The following is a 20,101-nucleotide window of genomic DNA, read 5'->3' as shown; positions in this document are numbered from 1 at the left end:
GGAACTCAAACGGTCTTTCAGAACGAATTATGTTCGAAAACCGAGGTTCCACTGTATATTAGAAAAACATTTTTTTTAATTAAACATTTTTTTAAATTCCTAAACAGGGCTGCCTTCAGATACCTTCTAGAGGTTGTATAGTTCCTTGTCCCCTTGGCTCGGGGGTCACATACCTCCATACCCTCCAACGTTTCTCTGATAAAAATAAGGACGTCTAAGGACATGGGTGGCGCTGTGGGTTAAACCACAGAGCCTAGGACTTGCCGATCAGAAGGTCGGCGGTTCGAATCACCGCGATGGGGTGAGCTCCCGTTCCTGCTCCTGCCAACCTAGCAGTTCGAAAGCATGTCAAAGTGCAAGTAGATAAATAGGTACCACTCTGGCGGGAAGGTCAACGGTGTTTCCGTGCGCTGCTCTGGTTCGCCAGAAGTGGCTTAGTCCTGCTGGCCACATGACCCGGAAGCTGTATGCCGGCTCCCTCGGCCAATAAAGTGAGATGAGCACCGCAACCCCACAGTCGGGGTCCCTTTACCTTTACCTAAGGAAAAGCGGGGCATTCCGGGGTCAAATTAGGAACCAGGTCGGCTTCTGTAAATCCAGGACTGTCCCTGGAAAATAGGGACACTTGGAGGGTCTGCTATTTGGCGAATGACTCCTCCCACCACCCGATTTTGAACCTTTAGGTGTGTGTGGAGAAGCTATGTATTCTCTCTGCAGGCCTTCATTCAAGAAAGCCAAGCAACTATTTTGTTCTACGTAGAGTCAACTCCTAGTTTCTGGGTGTCCTGAAAATTTCATTTATGCCCTGCAGTTAGACACACCTCACTTGTGAAGAAAAATGCACCATTCTCTCATTTTCTCGCCAGCTAAATAACAGAGCCAGGTAAATGTATCAAGCACACATACTAAGCATCTTGTGCCTATTTTAGGATGGGTCTGTAGACTGATCAATAGGTGTAAATAGGAGACATGCCTGCCCTCTGCTGGAAATTTATTGCCACTGGCACCATGAACATCTCTCTCGTTACCAGAGAGAGAACATGGTGTTAAAACAGTTCATGACCATTTAAATCTTCCCCAGGCTTCAAGCAGCTCAAAAGCTTACAAACAGGTTTATTTATTTAGATTTACAGAGCGACCCCATCTTGAGGGATCGGGGCAGGTAACAAAAACGAAACGGCAAAGAATCCGCGGAAAGGAATAAGAATGCAATGAATTAAAGGGACCCCTGACCATTAGGTCCAGTCGTGGCCGACTCTGAGGTTGCGGCGCTCATCTCACTTTATTGGCCGAGGGAGCCGGCATACAGCTTCCGGGTCATGTGGCCAGCATGACTAAGCCACTTCTGGCAAACCAGAGCAGCGCACAGAAACACCGTTTACCTTCCCACCGGAGCGGTACCTATTTATCTACTTGCATTTTGACATGCTTTTGAACTGCTAGGTTGGCAGGAGCAAGGACTGAGCAATGGGAGCTCACCCTGTCGTAGGGATTCAAACCGCCGACCTTCTGATCGGCAAGTCCTAGGCTCTGTGGTTTAACCAACAGCGCCACCCGCGTCCCATGACATCCACCCTACTTAATCTGGAGACAAGCTCCTAAACAGCTTTTACAGTGCTACCAAGTGGTGCTTAGACTTTGGAGAGTTAGCCACTGGAGGTTGTGCCATAACTGGGGGAAAGTCACTGGAAATGGTTATCTGTTTGTCCATGCCGACTGAGAGCACACCTGCACTTCATGTATTCCAGATGAGGGTCTATAGGCATAGCCCTCTAGTCTGAAGGCCTGTTTTGGTCCAGCAGGACATTTTGGCTCAAACACACCCACCAGTATGACAGCAGCTGTAAAGAAACAGCTCTCTGCAAAGAAGAAGAAGAGTTTGGATTTGATATCCCGCCTTTCACTCCCTTTAAGGAGTCTCAAAGCGGCTAACATTCTCCTTTCCCTTCCTCCCCCACAACAAACACTCTGTGAGGTGAGTGGGGCTGAGAGACTTCAGAGAAGTGGGACTGGCCCAAGGTCACCCAGCAGCTGCATGTGGAGGAGCAGGGAATCAAACCCGGTTCACCAGATTACGAGACTACCACTCTTAACCACTACACCACACTGGCTCTCAAAGCAGTGTTTGCAGGCAGCACTGAGCTACTGATAACTGTCACTTGCAAAGCACCATATCCCTGCAAGCACCACCGTGACCCAGTGGCATAGCGTGGGTTGCCAGTGCCCGGCGCCATGCGGAAAAAATAAGTAGAAGGGAAGGGAACGGGCAGACTATGCATACACATTCAACTGCCTAACAGCGTCCGCATCACCCAGGAAATCGCAGCCGTAGAGATGAGAAAAGAAGAGTTGTTCCATTGTCTGGAGAGGTCACTTCCTGGTTCGCACGGAGAAGGCGCTTTTAACGGAGCCCATCTGCTGTGTGGCAGGACCGGGTGTTGAAATTTTCTCCTTTCCTGTGTCATCTATGGCTAACACACAATTCCACCCTCTTTGCTCATTTTGCTGGCTTGTCCAGGTAGTTTTACTGAAGGCTCTCTCTCCCCCCCCCCCTTTCTTTCCTTTTTTAAGAGTAAAGCAAAATAGATACACAGCTGGATATTATCCTGCAATTTATCACCCCAGGTCATCGCACATAAAGCCCATCTTTAAAAAAGAAATTTATTTGACTTTTGTTCTTTACTCGTTATTCTGTAATATGTTAATTTAGATAACATAGCTATGTTCCGTTTTCTGTTCCAATCTGATAAAAAATTGAGCTAAAAATGGAGCGGTACTCTTTTTCCTGTTAGCCGCTATATAAATCCTAGCAATAGTAAGAGGATTCATAACCATTTCCAAGTCAGCAGCAAGAATCAAGTCCTTTAGGTAGTCTAGCAATAGTATCTTTGGATTTTGCAGTAGTAAATAACCAGTCATTTTCCTAATTAAATTTTGATTTTTTTCATCCAGAAGGTTTGAATTATACGGCATTTCCAAAATATGTGCAAAGACCTGCCTGTTCTTCTTTACACTTCCAGCAATTGCTCTGTAAAGGTAGAAGTAAAGGGACCCCTGACCATTAGGTCCAGTTGTGACCGACTCCAGGGTTGCAGCGTTCATCTCGCTTTATTGATGGAGGGAGCTGGCGTACAGCTTCCAGGTCATGTGGCCAGCTCACCCCATCACGCGGATTCAAACCGCCAACCTTCTGATCGGCAAGTCCTAGGCTCTGTGTTTTAACCCACAGCGCCACCTGCGTCCCAGACATGGGTGTACTTGCTCTGTACTGGCAAGTAAATCTTACTTGAATTATTATATGGTGTTAAATATAATTGTTACTGGCTTTTAAAGCTTTCGTGGTTATTTCTATCTCTGCTGGATCAGCTGTTAACCAGCTTCCAAGGTTACTTTAATGATCCAATGATCCTTTAATGTCCATTTCTTAGCCTAACCCACCTCACAGGGTGGTTGTGTGAGGACGAAATGGGGAGAAGGAAAACCATGAGATCCTTGAAAAAAAAGGAATAAAAATAAATTTGTTATCTCTGTAAGCTTTTCCTTAGTTTCTGTCTGAAGATTAGTGTTAATCCCTTCTGGATTGTTTTACAAGTAATCTTGTAATGCAATAGGGTCCCATATTTAGACAATAGTTGAACAGTCCCTTCCAAAAATGCTAAAGCTGAATCAGTACTAACAGAACGTCATCTGCATATAGTCATATTTTTTAATTTAATGAATCGAATTGCACCCAATGAATTTTAAATGTTTCCCTTGCTGCTAAGATTGGGGGTTCCACTGCCAATGCCAAAAAGAAGAAGAAGTGGAGGTAAAATATTTGCCAGGTTGTTAGCAAAAGAACAAAAGGGGGGGGGGAGGAAAGGAAAAAAAGATTCCTCCTATTATGTATAATAACGAATTGGCAATGACTACTAAGGAGATTTCTGAACAATTAAAATCTTATTATGAACAGCTGCATGGATCAGAAAACCTAGTTAAACAGGATATTACAAGATTCTTACAAAAACCAAATATGCCTAAATTTGCACAGACTGATCTGGAAACGCTAGAGGCTCAAGTCACAGTGCCTGAACTCAGGGCAACAATTACAAATCTCTAAAAGGCAGTAAGTCGCCAGGACCAGACGAACTCCCAGCAGAATCTCTCCAGTTCCCCCCTTGAATTTAAACCATCTTTGGTGCAAACGGCAGTGAAACTACATGATCAAAAGCACCTCTTAATTCTTGGAATGAAGTCAAAGCAATAATTTTACCAAAGGGTCCTAGCAAGGATTTGTCATAACCAAGCATGGCCAATTTCTCTTCTCCTTCTGCTTCCTCTTCTAATTTCTCTTTTAAATCAGGATGTTAAAACATTGCCCTGATATTTTCCAACATTACCCGAAGGCTCACTGACTGTTTCTCCCTACACCCAGGTCTTTCCATAGCCATTTGCCAATCCAAACAGGGCGGGAGAGAAACACTCACTGTACTCACATACCCTCCAATATGAAAATTAAAAGGTAAAGGGACCCCTGACCATTAGGTCCAGTCGCGGACGACTCTGGGGTTGTGGTGCTCATCTCGCTTTACTGGCCGAGGGAGCCGGCGTACGGCTTCTGGGTCATGTAGCCAGCACGACTAAGCTGCTTCTGGCGAACCAGAGCAGCACACGGAAACGCCGTTTACCTTCCCGCTGGAGTGGTACCTATTTATCTACTTGCACTGGTGTGCTTTCGAACTGCTAGGTTGGGAGGAACAGGGACCGAGCAACAGGAGCTCACCCCGTCATGAGGATTCAAACCACTGACCATCTGATCAGCAAGCCCTAGGCTCTGTGGTTTAACCCACAGTGCCACCCTCTTCTATTATTCTGTAAATCCGGGACTGTCCCTGGAAAACAGGGACACTTGGAGGGTCTGCATTCACAGCCAGAGGAGGCTACCACTACTAGGTGCCAAAATAGTTGGGAAGACAATATGGGAAAGGATGGGATGGGATTGGCAGAAATGACTGGCAGAATCCGGGACCAGGGAAAAGAGACGGCAGAAGAGGATTGGAAGAAATTCAAGAACTATCTTAAGAAACATTGCAAAATTAATGAATATTAGATGTTGGTTTAGAAATTAAGTGGATTACAGCTGTAAAGATTAAGTCAAAAGAAAAGAAAGGTTAACAATTAGATAAAATTAAGGGTGAGGATTTGCTGAACTAATATTTGAAATTGGAATGCAGAAAGGGGAGGTATGAGGAGGTCGGTGAAGTAAGTTTTAAGAAAATAAGGATTTGAAATTATACTTGTTTTTTCTTTTTTGTCTGTGTTTGTTTGTATTATCGTGTCTGTTTATATAATTTGTGAAACTTCAATAAATATTTTATATATATAAAAAAAGGATGGGATGAAATAGTTGGGCAGCACTTCAGTCTAGGTTCCCTGTAACAACTGGTGCCAATTCTCAAGGAAACAGCTGCTTCCGAGGCAGCCAGAGTTGGTAAGTCTTGCGGCTTCACCCAGAATTGCAGGTTCTAGTCTCCTTCTCATTGTCTCTGGGCAAGGAACCAGAAGGCCAAGTCCTTTTCCACGGTGCTTATCACTAGCCTTTTCTCACATTCTGTTTCCATGTATTCTTCAGGCAGCAACGCAGGCACCCTAAATTTTCTTCTAAAACGTATGGGAAATAGGGCAAGTGTGGAAATCAGTTATGAGAAGTTCAACCTATCATTTGTTTGTTTCTTTAAAAAAATAGCAACAGCCCCCTGCTCTGATAGCACCATTCTCAAGCTCCCGGAGTCCACCCCTTGGTTTTCAGAGTCTGGGGCTGTGTTCCTCACACTCCCATTTACTGTGTATTCATTGTGTTTCCAGTGCTGTGTTTCTAATCTGTGCTCAGGCAACATTCCCCAAAATTGACATGTACCATGTACCTTTAAAAAAACCCACAAATATACTGTTTGATGTGTTATTTCTTTTTTTAAAAAAGTATGTTTTTATTAAAGATTTCTTATTTCAAAAAATATGTGCGTTGTCTCTTTTTTCAAATTGTGTTTTCTACAGATCAGTTTCATTTGTTGTGAGACATTAGTGTTACATACAGTGTTAGGTTAGGAAGAAAAGAGGGGAAGGGGGAAGGGGGAGTGGGGTGGGGTTGGGTGGTTATACTTCTATTCTTCTACTTAGTGTATATGTGTGGTTTTGTGTCAGTGTTACTTGTCTCTTCCTATTCGCTCGTTGTATTTCCTCGGTGGTGAGAGAGGTTGGGGTGGCCCAGGATGTGATTGGTTGTCTTTGGTTGGCTGTAGTGAGATTTGTTTTTGTGTGTGAATGGCGTGTGTGTTTGTGTGTTTGAATCAGGTTAGCCAGATTGATTCGTATGCTGTCGGCAGATTCTAGTTGTTGTCTTGTTGGGCTGTGAATGTGATAAAGAGGAACCATACTGGGGTGAAGGCATCTTCTTCTATTTGTCCCTGTGTCAGTTTCAGTTTATTGGTTAGTTTTTCTAATAAAGGCTGTTTCCCATACTATTTGATACCATTGGTCCATGCTTACTTCTGACAGATCTCTCCAGTGTTTGGCTATGATGTTTCTGGCTGCTGAGAATAGGTGGGTTATGAGCTCTTTATGATATGAGTGGGCATTATTATCTTGGAAGATGTTTCGTAGGGCCAGTTCTGTGGTGACTTCTAATACTATTTCTCAAACCAGTTTCACACCAGTTGCGTGTTGAGGTCCCCAAGACACCCCCCAATAAAACACAAGTGACACTTTATTTTTGTTTAAGGTTTTTGGCATAATTTTGGCCACAACTTTATTAATTTACAAGCAATGTGAGTGGTTGCTTAGGCATTGGTTATCTGACCCCGTACGGGCACAGTCTGACATTCGCACGCCTGCATAGTCAGAAAAGGGTAAGACACCCGGGGAGAGAGACAGGGCTGGGAACCATGCCTCACCTCTCCCCAAATGCTCCCAGGGGCTCTTGCGTGGCCCCAGCCCCTTGCCAGGGTTCAGACAAAAGCATGGCGAGCCCCTGGGTTCCTTTAACAGAAAACCCTTGCAGCAGCAGCACTTTTGGAGGGGCAGGCACAGCCAAATCCATACCCCTCCACCAACCAATTCCCAAACCAATGCCTAACCGCAACCTTACAAGTTGTGACGATTTGCTACGCAGTAGGCAAAAACCAAATGGCCCCAGCCAATCAGCCAAATGGACAAAATTCCTACCGGGCCCCTGCCCCAAAAGCAGACGACCCCATGACAGGCATAGCAAGCTCAAGCAAACAGCCTAACATTAGGGAAGGGAGGGCGGGTGACCCGAAGCACCCAGCGAAAAGAGGAAGCTCAACGCTGTGTGCAGGGCATTTAAAGGCTGTGGCTGTCAATCAAAAAATGGCAACATATAATACTCCCCAGCAACAGCCAGCCCTCTGCTAATGGTGGCCAAACTCTTTCCCACCCAACAACAGCGGGGTGTCTTGCTAGCCCCCACCGCAACATGTGCTCTCCATAAAGGAGAACACGCTTTGGAGCATGGTGGTATGCACGAGGGAAGGAGGGGGTGGGCTGGGCAAAAACTATTGCTCCAAGGTGGAAAAGTGAGCACACTCTGGGTCTCAGGAGACTTGGCAAACTGACCAGATTGATGAGCTCTCCAGAGGAGGGGTGTGTCAGTATCTCCAAAGCCATCAAGGGCATTTTTCGGTCTTGCTTACCCTCTTCTCCTTCCCAACACATGCCTGCAAAATGGCCGTATTTTTAGCTTCCCCAAGAGATCTGGATCTGCAGGATGTGTTTGTACTGGCATATTCCACACATACAGAAGATGCCTCCAGTACAGCCATAAATGCCACCGGAAGCTCTTTATTTAAATGATTTACAACCTGGCTGGTCGCAAAGGGAATACCGTCTTCCCACTTTAATGTCTCTTGGATGTGCCATGTGCACGTTGTCAAAACGATCTTAACTGGAGGCAATTAAATTTGATCCCCTTTGATTCTTCCTCTTGAAGGAGATGTTCCCCTCTAACTGCGGACGCCACAACCAGGTGGGCTTAGCCTGCAGCTGAGATGTGAGAAGAGGGCAGTGCAATTGTTGTTGTTGTTTTAAGCTATAAAAGGCCAAGCGCTTTGTCTTCACTTGCCGAGTCAAGCAGGTGCAAGATGGTCTTCTGCCACAGGGCTATTCCCAGAGGGACTTCCTTGCACTACCCAGACCCCCACATGGTGCAACGGAGCCGCCTGAGATCAGAGGGATTAGCCACAGCAAAGTGGATAATCTTGGCTTTTCAATGGCAGAGAAGGACTGATTACATTGCCGTTGAATCTACTGCTCTCACATCACCGTTGCTCATTTGGGAATCCATGTTCAACAGGAAACCGTGGATTAAGGCAAGAGCTCATTGGTTCTGACTCACAGTTTTCTGATTCTTAAACTGCTACCCAGGCAGCCAGCTGCAGAGTTAAATCAAGTCCTGAATCCTTTTTCCCTGCTCCAGCAATGCTACTAACAGTGGAACCTTATGCATGTTTGCTCCAAAATAAGCTTACTCACTAGTGTATTTAGGACAGCAGCCTGACTAAAGCATCGTAGGCTCATGTCCAAGCAAACTGTTGCCTGCCAGTGTCTGACAAAAAGAGACTAGTAAAGGTAAAGGGACCCCTGACCATTAGGTCCAGTCGTGACCAACTCTGGGGTTGTGGCGCTCATCTCGCTTTATTGGCCGTGGGAGCCGGTGTACAGCTTCCGAGTCATGTGGCCAGCATGACTAAGCCGCTTCTGGCAAACCAGAGCAGTACACGGAAACGCCGTTTACCTTCCCGCCGGAGCGGTACCTATTGCTCTACTTGCACTTTGACGTGCTTTCGAACTGCTAGGTTGGCAGGAGCAGGGACCGAGCAACGGGAGCTCACCCCGTTGCGGGGATTTGAACCGCCGACCTTCTGATCGGCAAGTCCTAGGCTCTGTGGTTTAACCCACAGCACCACCCACGTCCCTATCCGTGTCCCTATCTTGGATCAAAACACTTATTTTGCTTAAGATGATACTATGCATGTCTGGCCTTTAAGCATAGCCATCTCTCTAATCTACCTTCCACATGGTGCTGCAAGAGAGCTGGAAAGTTGAGCCCCGGTTACATCCCGTTATGCTCAGTCCATAGATGTGGACAGAACATAACAGGATGTGTGCAGAGATAGCGTGGAAAGTCAACAGCAATAACTAGATAATCTCCCATTTACGAATCTAGCAATCTGATTTAGTAAGGCATTGCCCAAATGTGGTGGTCTGTAGCAGATGCCCACACTGCTGCTAGTCTGTGTAGGTAATAATAATAATAATAATAATAATAATAATAATAATAATAATAGTTTGTTTGTTTGTTTGTTTGTTTATACCCCACCCATCTGACTGAGTTTCCCCAGCCACTCTGGGCAACTCCCAACAGAATATTAAAAACACAATAAAACATCAAACATTAAAAACTTCCCTGGTGTCTTCTAAAAGTCAGATAGTTGTTTATTTCCTTGACATCTGATGCGAGGGTGTTACTCAGCGCAAAGCAGTTTCCTTCATCCGTAACCCCCGCAGCAGAGTCCACTTTGCTCACATTAATGGCCATCTCAGTAAGGTCAAAGTCCTCAATCAAGAAACCGCGAAGTTTCCTAAGGCAGGGCATTTTGCACCCGGCACACGGGGCGTTTTCATCGGTCTTGGCCTGGTATAGAGAAACATCAGGGAGGCAGATATCTTGTTCCAAAGCTGTCTATACACACTCAAAGAAGCCAGTTCATACTTTGTGACCTCAGCTTGACACTTCTGTAGCAAAGAGACAGAAAACACAGAGCCTCTTCTTCTCCTCCTGAAAGCTTTTGTGCGCCAGGGCAAACCCAGCACTGCGGACTTGGTGGAAGGGCCTATGATTACAACTCACCAGTGAAGAAGGATTAACAAGAATGTGGCTGAATGGCCTCAGAATCAATGTTAGAACATCTGCAGCTTCCTTGGCCAATAGATGCTGCTTCCTTGACAGGATCTTTGGAGAATATGAAGCTCCTTTGAGCAGCCAGACTACATTCTGCAGATACAGACTCATCTATAAAAAAAACAACAAAAGTTGGTGGTGGTTTTTATGGTCCTGCAGACTCTTGCTGACACTTCAAAGTGGGAAACAAATTTATTTAACCCAAATGACTTTTTAGATTTCGATCAGCCCAGCCTTTAAACACACCAACTGTCCTTTTCTCAAAAGCAGCGGGGGAGCTAATGTTTTCTAGCTTCGGGGCCACATTGTGAGTTGGCCACCCCCTCCAAGGGCATCACAACATAGATTTTAGCAAGGTGTTCAGGGAAAGAGGAGGAGGATGAAAGACTGGGAGCCATCTTGGGCAGGCTGGCTGAAGGCTGGCTGTCTGGGAAAGATGCCTTGGACTCCAGGGCTGCACTGGTGTGGGTGACAAGCCCTTCTTGAAATGGCCATGCTGTAAGATTTGGACTCCCTGCATGCAGCCTGAAGATGTAAATAGAGGAAGAGGAAGAGGAAGAGGAAGAGGAAGAGGAAGAGGAAGAGGAAGAGGAAGAGGAAGAAGAAGAAGAAGAAGAAGAAGAAGAAGAAGAAGAAGAAGAAGAAGGGGAGAAGGAGGAGTCTGGATTTGATATCCCGCTTTATCACTACCCTAAGGAGTCTCAAAGCGGCTAACATTCTCCTTTCCCTTCCTCCCCCACAACAAACACTCTGTGAGGTGAGTGGGGCTGCGGGACTTCAGAGAAGTGTGACTGGCCCAAGGGCACTCAGCAGCTGCATGTGGAGGAGCGGAGACGCGAACCTGATTCCCCAGATTATGAGACTGCCGCTCTTAACCACTACACCAATAGGTGTCTCAATTCTCCAAAGGAACATCATGGGCTTTTGCGACTGCTCAGCAGAGACAGGGGAGGCACCCAACTTTTGTAACAATATATTAGGCACAGACTCAGCAGTTGCAATGGGGAGGAACACTGTTTCAAAACTGGGCAAAACTGTTTCAAAACTGTTTCAAAACTCTCCTTACCTTCAAAAAGCATCACTTCTTCCTCTGATGTAATACCGTTCTTAGAAGGAGTTAGAGATCAGGAGCAGACAGGAAGGAGTGCTCCTTCCTGTTCCAGAGCCTCCCTTTCTGACAATGGGCACATCCCCACTCCGCTTGCCCTGCTGCTTTCCCCCTGGGAAATCTGCTGAATTGGAACAAACGTCGATCGGGTTTTCTCCGGATTGATGCTTGCTCCGATTTAGTGCTCAAGAGCTAAATCAGGACAAAGCAGAGGGGCAGAGACTAAACCACTCAGACCCATGCTTTCTAGGGAGACGTGGAAGAAGTTGGTGGGCTGGCCTGTGAGTTTGCCGCCCCTACTCCAATATAAGGGAAGCAGGTGGCGCTGTGGTCTAAACTACTGAGCCTATTGGGCTTGCCGATCAGAAGGTCAGCGGTTCGAATCCCCGCAACTGAGTGAGCTCCCGTTGCTCTGTCCCAGCTCCTGTCAGGAGCCGTCTGACTCTGCCAACCTAGCAGTTTGAAACCACACCAGTGCAAGTAGATAAATAGGTACTGCTGTGGTGGGAAGGTATACAGTGTTTCGCAGGTAAGAATCACCATCTGTTATGTGGGCAGGACGGTCCCTCCCCTTACCTGGCCAATCCCCTGGCAACGCCTCCCCAGGTGGGATTGGGCAATTGACTGAGGTAGGCGGAGACCTCCAGGTATCAAGCCTGGGGAGGTTGAAGCCAGTCCAAACTACCAAGAGTCGCACTGGGATCCTGGGAGCTGTGCACGACCACGCAAAATATGCCCCCATTTGATGTAGGGAGCGGTCATTCTGTGCACTCTGGTTTCTGGCACAGTGTTCCATTGCGCCAGAAGTGGTTTAGTCCTGCTGGCCACATGACCCAGAAAGCTGTCTGTGGACAAATGCCGGCTCCCTCGGACTAAAAGCGAGAAGAGCGCTGCACCACATACAGTGGTACCTCGGGTTAGGTACTTAATTCGTTCCGGAGGACCATTCTTAACCTGAAACTGTTCTTAACCTGAAGCACCACTTTAGCTAATGGGGCCTCCTGCTACCGCTGCCACACAATTTCTGTTCTTATCCTGAAGCAAAGTTCTTAACCTGAGGTACTATTTCTGGGTTAGCGGAGTCTGTAACCTGAAGCATATGTAACCTGAGGTACTACTGTAGTCGCCTTTGACTGGACTTAACAGTCCAGGGGTCCGTTACCTTTTTACCTACTCCAAAGTAAAGACAGCATGGAATTTGAGAATCCGGAACTTTCCACTCAACTCAAAAATTCAAAGAACTTGACCATTCTCCAGATATTTAAAATGTCTATAATGAGTCAGACGTCTATTCCGTTTAAACCAGAATTGTCTACTGGCAGAATCCGAGACTTGGGAGAAGAAACAATGGAAGAGGACTGAAAAAAATTTAAGGACTATTTACAAAAACAATATAAGTTATATGAATGTTAAAAATTTTCACGATTCGGAAGCTATAGCTTCAGCAACTAAAGTTGGGAAATAGGAAATTATATTTTAAGTAAGAAAAGGTTAAATTTTAAGGTAATACTATATTTAATTTAGGATATAAGTAATTGATGGAAAGTATGAAAAATTTGAGGTATAGTATTTGAAAAATACAAAATAAGGTACGAAACAAGGTAATAATTTGCTGATAACTTTATTATAAAGAATGCAGGGTAGGGGAGATGTGAGGAAGTCCAGTTGGTTATTTGAAAAATGTGTTGGATGGTTGGTTTTTCTTTTTTATTTCTCTCTTCTTTTTCTTGTTTCTTTGTTTCTGGCTTCGGTCTATGTTTATAATCTTTGTATCTGAAAACTGAATAAAATATTTATAAAATAAATAAATAAATAAACCAGAATTGTCTATTTTTGTCACCAACAACTACCACAAAGCTAACAACAGCCATCTGTTTCGCTTAACGTTAGCACACGTTTAAGAAATGGATAAACTTCCCTATATTTCGCACTTTGCCATCTATATTTACCCTTAGCTAGGGCTCTTGAACTGGGCAGCCATCTACAGAAGCCAATGTCCTAATAAACGTGTAAGATTTTAAAGTACTGCAAGACTCTCTTGTTGGTTTTTGCAACAACAGGATAGCTTTATGTGGCTCCCCAGGGCAGGAGCCAAACTAGTGGGTTCAAGTTACAAGAAAGTGAATTCTACCTAAACATTTGGAAACACTTCCTGATGGCACAAACTGTTTGACAGTGGAGCAGACTTCCTCAGAAGGTGGTAGGCTTCCATCATTAGATGTTTTTAAACAGATTCCGGGTGGCCAGTGATCAGGAGTGCCTAGCAAGGCGTTAGAAGCGGTGACCTTGAAGGCCCTTTCTAACTACAATTCTCTTACTGCCCCTTTGGTGGATGTAAAACACCTCTCTCTTTTTTCAGTCCTCCCAGCGCAGCCCAATGATTAATAGGCATGGCTGTGTAGTGTCCCCTGGGGCAGCTGCAACAATGTTTATTGTGCAATTTCTTGCTGTTGTTTCTGCGCAGAATTTACGACTGGGTATGTCTCTTTTACCACGCTTTAAAAAAACACACACACACAAACAAAAACTCAAAATTCCTCCGTCTGGTCAGTCACTGAGAGGAATTGCGAGAGGCCAAGGATCATGCGAGAGGAACCCAGAAGACTCCAAACTGGAACCTGTTTTCTTAACACGAATGTAAATCATGGAAAGGCAGTTTGAGAAACAAAGCTGCTAAACAGAGTAGCTCTTTATAGGGGAGCGGGGCAGACCGATGCTATCATGTTTTGAGGTATTCGGTCTGTAGCAGGCACAGGCAAACTATAGCCTTCCAGATATTGATGAACTATAAATCTCCTGAGCCCCAGCCAACATGGCCCATGGTTAGGGATTGTGGGAGTTGTAACAACAACGGCAGGGCCACAGGTCTCCCACCCCAATTTATATTTATGACTGAGAGTTTCCTCCCTTCGCTATCTCTCCCCCTCCCCACATCCTCAATGTTTACAAGAAGAGATCTCGATGCTAAGATACCAAGACCTCAGATAGAACCTCAACCGTGATTTGTCTGCCGGCTGATCTCTATAAAGGATTTGCCAGACTGTGAAACCGCACAACAAATATTTCCGAGTCGTTTTGTGGTTTCGGAATCGTTTTGTGGTTTCGGCAACAATGCTTTGCAGCACACTATGCTTCTTTATGGTCATTGCATCCTGAAGCTGAATGTAACACCGAACACCTTTCTTGAACAAATTGGCCGTACCAATTTAGATTACATTACGCTCCAACATTAACTTGGAATGAAGGTTGTGTGGGGTTTTTGGCAGGTTTTTTTTTTTTTTTCATTTTAAAAAACCTGACAACGAAATCTGTTACAGAAGTAAAAATAAAATAAAAAAAAACAAAGTAGCATTTTATTTGGATGTTTAATCAGAAAAAGCCAGGGCTTTTTTTCAACCAGAACTCACCGGGACTCTGTTCCAGCACCTCTCAGGTGGACGCCATTGCCATTATAAGAGAACAAGGTGATTTTTGGAAAACACTGGAAAAATCGTTGGATCGATGTGAATGATTTTGTTGACTAGGGAATGGTTAAAGTATTGTATGCTAATTAGTGAGTCAGAGTATTGCTTTGTTTATTACTGGAGTATTGTTAATATTGTCCTGTACTATTTATATAGCAGGTACTGTATTGTATATTTTTCTTTGCTGTAAGTCGCTTGGACAACACCTTCCAGTTACAAGTTTTATTAACAACATCAACAACAACACTGGAAGAGGGGTTCTGTGGTATGTTTAGAGATGGCCAGAGGTGTACCTAGGTTCCCTTGCACCCTTGGGTGCTCTGCCACTCCAAGCCAGAGTGGAGAGGCGCCATGTGGGGGCTGGTTTAGGGCTTTATCGGGGCCCAACTTGGCCAACCCCTAGGTATTCCCCTGGAGATGGCCAATGGCACAGTACTTCCTACATTTGTATGCAGGAAGTGATGGGAGAACAACCTTGCTGCCAGGAATGGGGCAGGATTTCTTTGGTTTGTGTTTTAACTTACCAATTTTGCACATCTCAAGAGTATGCAAACCTGAAGTCACAGCTTCGCTTCAAAACTTGCACTGCTCTCAGTTTTGCAATGCAGATGTCTGTCAGCAAAATTGCCCGCAAAATGTGCACATTAGTGATAATAAAGTACAAAACTGCATTCCGTTAAGGGAAAATTAGGAACAAGAGAAATTGCCTCAGACCAATGGTCCATCTAGCTATTGTCTCCACTGTCTGGCAGTAGCCTTCCAGGGTTTCCATACACACACACACACACACACACACACACACACACACACACACACTATATATACTGTATGTATACTATCTATCTCTATCTATTTTCATTTAAACAACCTTAAATCAACGACTTCCCTTCTTCTCTTTCTGTGGTTCATTTTGCATACCATACATCCCTGCATATTTTAAATGAACCAAACCATTCAGTAATCCATTGTTTGCAGGGTTTCAGGCAGGAAGTCTTCCCCAGACACACCTGGGAATGCCTGACCACTGAGCTATGGCCTTTTCCCATGGCTTGGAAAATAGCACACACACTAGGTAATCTTGCATTGAAAAATGTGTATGTCATGAGAAACATGCATGAAAGGGCATGCAAATTTCCAGGGGATCTTTTTTTTTATTAAAAAAACAAATCAAAAGAATTGGATTAATGGGGGGGGGGAATACCTGAAAGAAACTGAAATTTATCCCTCTCCACCTGCTGCAAAGGGAAAACTGCAAAAAAAGAAAAAAAATGTCCCTTTTAATTTTATTATTTTTTAACCTGACTAGAAATGCGCACTCACGGAGGGAGTCATGCAGCAAAGAAGGGCAATGACTTCCAAAAACTATTAGTGAGAGCCAAATGCATTATGAGAGCATTTAAAGGGGGCTTGCCGATCAGAAGTTCAGTGGTTCGAATCCCTGCGGCGGGGTGAGCTCCCGTTGCTTGGTCCCTGTTCCTGCCAACCTAGCAGTTTGAAAGCACACCAGTTCAAGTAGATAAATAGGTACCTCTCTGGCGGGAAGGTGAACGGTTTGCCAGAAAGTGGCTTAGTCTTGCTGGCCACATGACCCGGAAGCTGTACACCGGCTCCCTCGGCCAGTAAAGTGAGACGAGTGCCACCACCCCAGAGTCATCCGCGACTGGACCTAACAATCAGGGGTCCCTTTACCTAAGGTGTCAGTTGAAGCAATTCCAAGCCAGATGGGAATCAAGGGACGCTTCTCTCTAGAAGCGGATTGCAAATGTGGAGAAGAGAAAGCTTATAACCTCCTTCCCTGCACATCATGATCCCACTTCAGATCACATCCACACATACTGAGCCTCCTGGGCTTGCCGATCGGATGGTCGGCGGTTTGAATCCATGTGATGGGGTATACTCCAGTTGCTCTGTCCCAGCTCCTGCCAACCTAACAGTTCGAAAGCACACCAGTGCAAATAGATAAATAGGTACCGCTCTGGTGGGAAGGTAAACGGCATTTCCATGCACTCTGGTTTCCGTCACAGTGTCCCATTGCGCCAGAAGCAGTTCAGTCATGCTGGCCACATGACCCGGAAGCTGTCTGTGGACAAACGCCGGCTCCCTTGGCCTGAAGCAAGATGAGCGCCCCAACCCCAGAGTCGTTCGTGACTGGACTTAACCATCCAGGAGCCCTTTATCTTTTTACCTTACTAAGGGCTGCATGTAGATTAACTGCTATAAATACTACAAAATGAGCCCTTTGGACCTAAAATGAAAACAAGGCAAATTAACATAGGGTGAAAATATATTTTTAAAATAGCAGTTTTAAAAACTGACTAGATATGTGCTTGCATTCAGACGTTGTGTGCAGTGGCAGTCTCCAAGTAATCGTTAAATATATATATACTGTAATTAAATTTAATTCCAAAACTAGTGTGATCTCAAAATCCATTAGGCAGAAGGGAGAATTTATTTTGCTCATCAGCACTAACAATATTATGTAAGTTGCCATCAGTGAGGCCGGGCCCACTCTAATTTTGCATTTTCGGCTTTTTGAAATAAAAGGACCAGGCTCCAGTATTGTGCTTTGGATTTACAAAACAAAAGAGCGTTCTCGGGACATCTTCACAGTTTCTAATCTGTGCCAGTGGTCTTAAATACGCTTGTCCCCTTGCTTAAGAAAATTAGAAGTGTCTGGCAAGATCAATCTGATAGCCATCTATTCTGGAATTCTTTGAAAGAATCCCAGCAACCAGCAAGCACTAATTGTTCCAGCAAAAAAATAAAAAAATTGGCCTGTAGATTGCAATCTACACTATTCATCATTTAAGCTTTTAATTATTTCATCATTATTCAGCTTTTTAAAACCCACCTTTAGGGGCATACTGCCATCCTAAAGGAGCTTGCAATACTTATGAAAATACAATTGCCCCAAATATTTGTTGTTGTTTTTGAAACAGCAGTGATGAGACCATATGTATCTCCCTCGGGAGGGAGTGCAGATTTTTCTGACTCACACAAAATCTTGCACCTTTAGGAGTGTGTTATAAGTCACACACTCATAAGTGTGTTATGATCACTGCAGATGATGACAGCAGCCACGAAATTAAGAGACGCCTGCTTCTTGGGAGAAAAGCAATGACAAGCCTAGACAGCATCTTAGAAAGCAGAGACATCACCTTGCCAACAAAGGTCCATATAGTTAAAGCTATGGTTTTCCCAGTAGTGATGTATGGAAGTGAGAGATGGACCATAAAGAAGGCTGGTCGCTGAAGAATTAATGCTTTTGAATTATGGTGCTGGTGGAGACTCTTGAGAGTCCCATGGCCTGCAAGAAGATCAAACCTATCCGTTCTGAAGGAAATCAGCCCTGAGTGCTCACTGGAAGGACAGATCCTGAAGCTGAGACTCCAATACTTTGGCCAGCTCAGCAGAAGAGAAGACTCCCTGGAAAAGACCCTGATGTTGGGAAAGATGGAGGGCACAAGAAGGGGATGATAGAGGACGAGATGGTTGGACGGTGTTCTCGAAGCTACCAGCATGAGTTTGACCAAACTGCGGGAGGCAGTAGAAGACAGAAGTGCCTGGCGTGCTCTGGTCCATGGGGTCACGAAGAGTCGGACACGACTAAACGACTAAACAACAACAAGTGTTATAAGTCAGGCCTAGCGCATTAACTCTGTGTGATCCCCTTAAATGCAACCCAAACTTTTCTCTCCATCCTTTAACCTGTGTACACATTGTATGTTCATTCCGGCTCCGATGTGCTCCCGTTGCTGGGTGTTTGAAGCTGAATATACATGACCTTAGCCACAACCCATAGGCATCCTGTGGTTTCTTGAGAAATCTCAGTTTGCTGTGCTTTCCCCCTCAAAACAGCTTCCATCCAGTTTGAAAAGGCAAGCCGCTTCATAGAACAGGAATTGGACACAGGGAAACAAATCAGGTGATTCACATCAGGTGAAGGCATCTCCACCCTCTCTCTGGTGCATACAACGCACTGCAAACATGACTTGAAACACCCCTGCTCAGCTGGTTAGAGCGTGGTGCTCATAACGCTAAGGTTGCAGGTTCGATTCCCCCACGGGACAGCTGCATATTCCCGCCTTGCAGGGGGGGTTGGACTAGATGACCCTCAGAGTCCCTTCTGACTCTACAATTCTATGATTCCAATCTGCACATAACCTTAGACTAGGAGAAGCCTTGGACAGGCTTGTGTCAGAAGCCAGTTTGCTTTATTATTATTTTTTGAAATAATTTTCATTTGATTTTTACAAATATAGGGTTAGAACAATACAAAATACATATCCATATTTAGAGATTTCTCCAGATCAGTGCCAGATTTACGTATAAGCTAAACAAGCTATAGCTTTGGGCTCCACACTCTTGGGGGGGGCCCCAAAAATGTAAATGATACGATACGACAATCTTTATTGTTATTGGCCCATACAGAACAACAAAATTGTAAAAATCTACATCAGATATTAAAAAAACCAGATGTACTTTGATAAAATACATATTTTGTTATGTGCAAATGGCTTTAGATACCTATTAGGTCCATAAATTACCATATAGTGTATATTCAGCACAAAGAACAGCGACAATTTGTTGTTGACAAAGGACTATAGCTGTCAACTTTCAGATTTGAACATAAGGGATCAGCAGCCTCGAAAATAAGGGATCAGCAGCCTCACCTGTCCCGGGGACAGTCTACGGGATATCTAACAATCCGGGATAGCAGCAGGAAACGGCGCTGGAATAAGGGAATTTCCCGCAAAAAAAGGTAAGGTTGACAGCTATGCAAAGGACAGCTGGCCCAATTACCTTCAGTAGCTTAGGGCCTCATCAAACCTAAATCTGGCCCGGCTCCAAATCTTTGGACTTCCCACTTTCCCCTCCATCGGTCCTATTGTCAACCTTTTCAGCCGGATATTATTACATAATCCATATTTTATGTCTCTCCATTTTGTCCACAGTATTTGCTACATTACAAATGTTATTGCAATCCTGCTAATGTTTTCATTTGCTTACAGTGGTCTCCTACATCATTCCCCCCATTCTTTATTCAAGTTTTGGTCTTCCTGGTTCCTGAGCTTTCCGGTCAGTTTTGCCATTTTGACGCAATCCAGCATCTTAGTTTGCCATTCCTTTCTGGTAGGGACTTCGTCTTCTTCCCTTCTCTGGGCTAGTAACATCCATGCGGATTTTATGTTGCATACATAAAAAGTCTTTTCTGCTCCTTCGGAATACCGGTACCTACAATTCCTAATAAAAAATCTTCTGGTTTTTTAACAAAAGTTATTTTAAACATCTTTTTCAATTCACTATATATCATTTCCCAGTTTAAAAGGTCCTCGCCAGTGGTCTGGCCTTGGAACCATGACGCTTAGAACATGACACAGTTTTTGAGAATACTACAAATAGCGGTGAAAAATATTGTTCCTAAAAACAAGTCATGCATGTACCTTTGAACCAAAAAATAAATAAATTATTTAGTACACCGTGGAGACTTCCATCAACTTTCAGGTGTTCTCCTGAGCAGAGTTTCTTTGGATAAATACAATTATGTTCGGAATGAGTTTACACAGAATATAT

At 44.5% G+C, this 20,101-nt stretch overlaps 1 protein-coding gene across 1 annotated transcript in view; it reads right to left on the bottom strand.

Moving 5' to 3' along the window:
- The window catches only part of ERCC6 (ERCC excision repair 6, chromatin remodeling factor), a 318,760-nt gene that overhangs the window by 297,727 nt on the left and 932 nt on the right, over positions 1 to 20,101 (bottom strand). The window lies entirely within an intron of this gene.

Source organism: Podarcis liolepis (assembly GCF_965112155.1).
Source record: "Podarcis liolepis genome assembly, chromosome: 5".
Classification (NCBI taxonomy): domain Eukaryota; kingdom Metazoa; phylum Chordata; class Lepidosauria; order Squamata; family Lacertidae; genus Podarcis; species Podarcis liolepis.
This window is presented reverse-complemented; position numbering and strand designations above follow the sequence as displayed.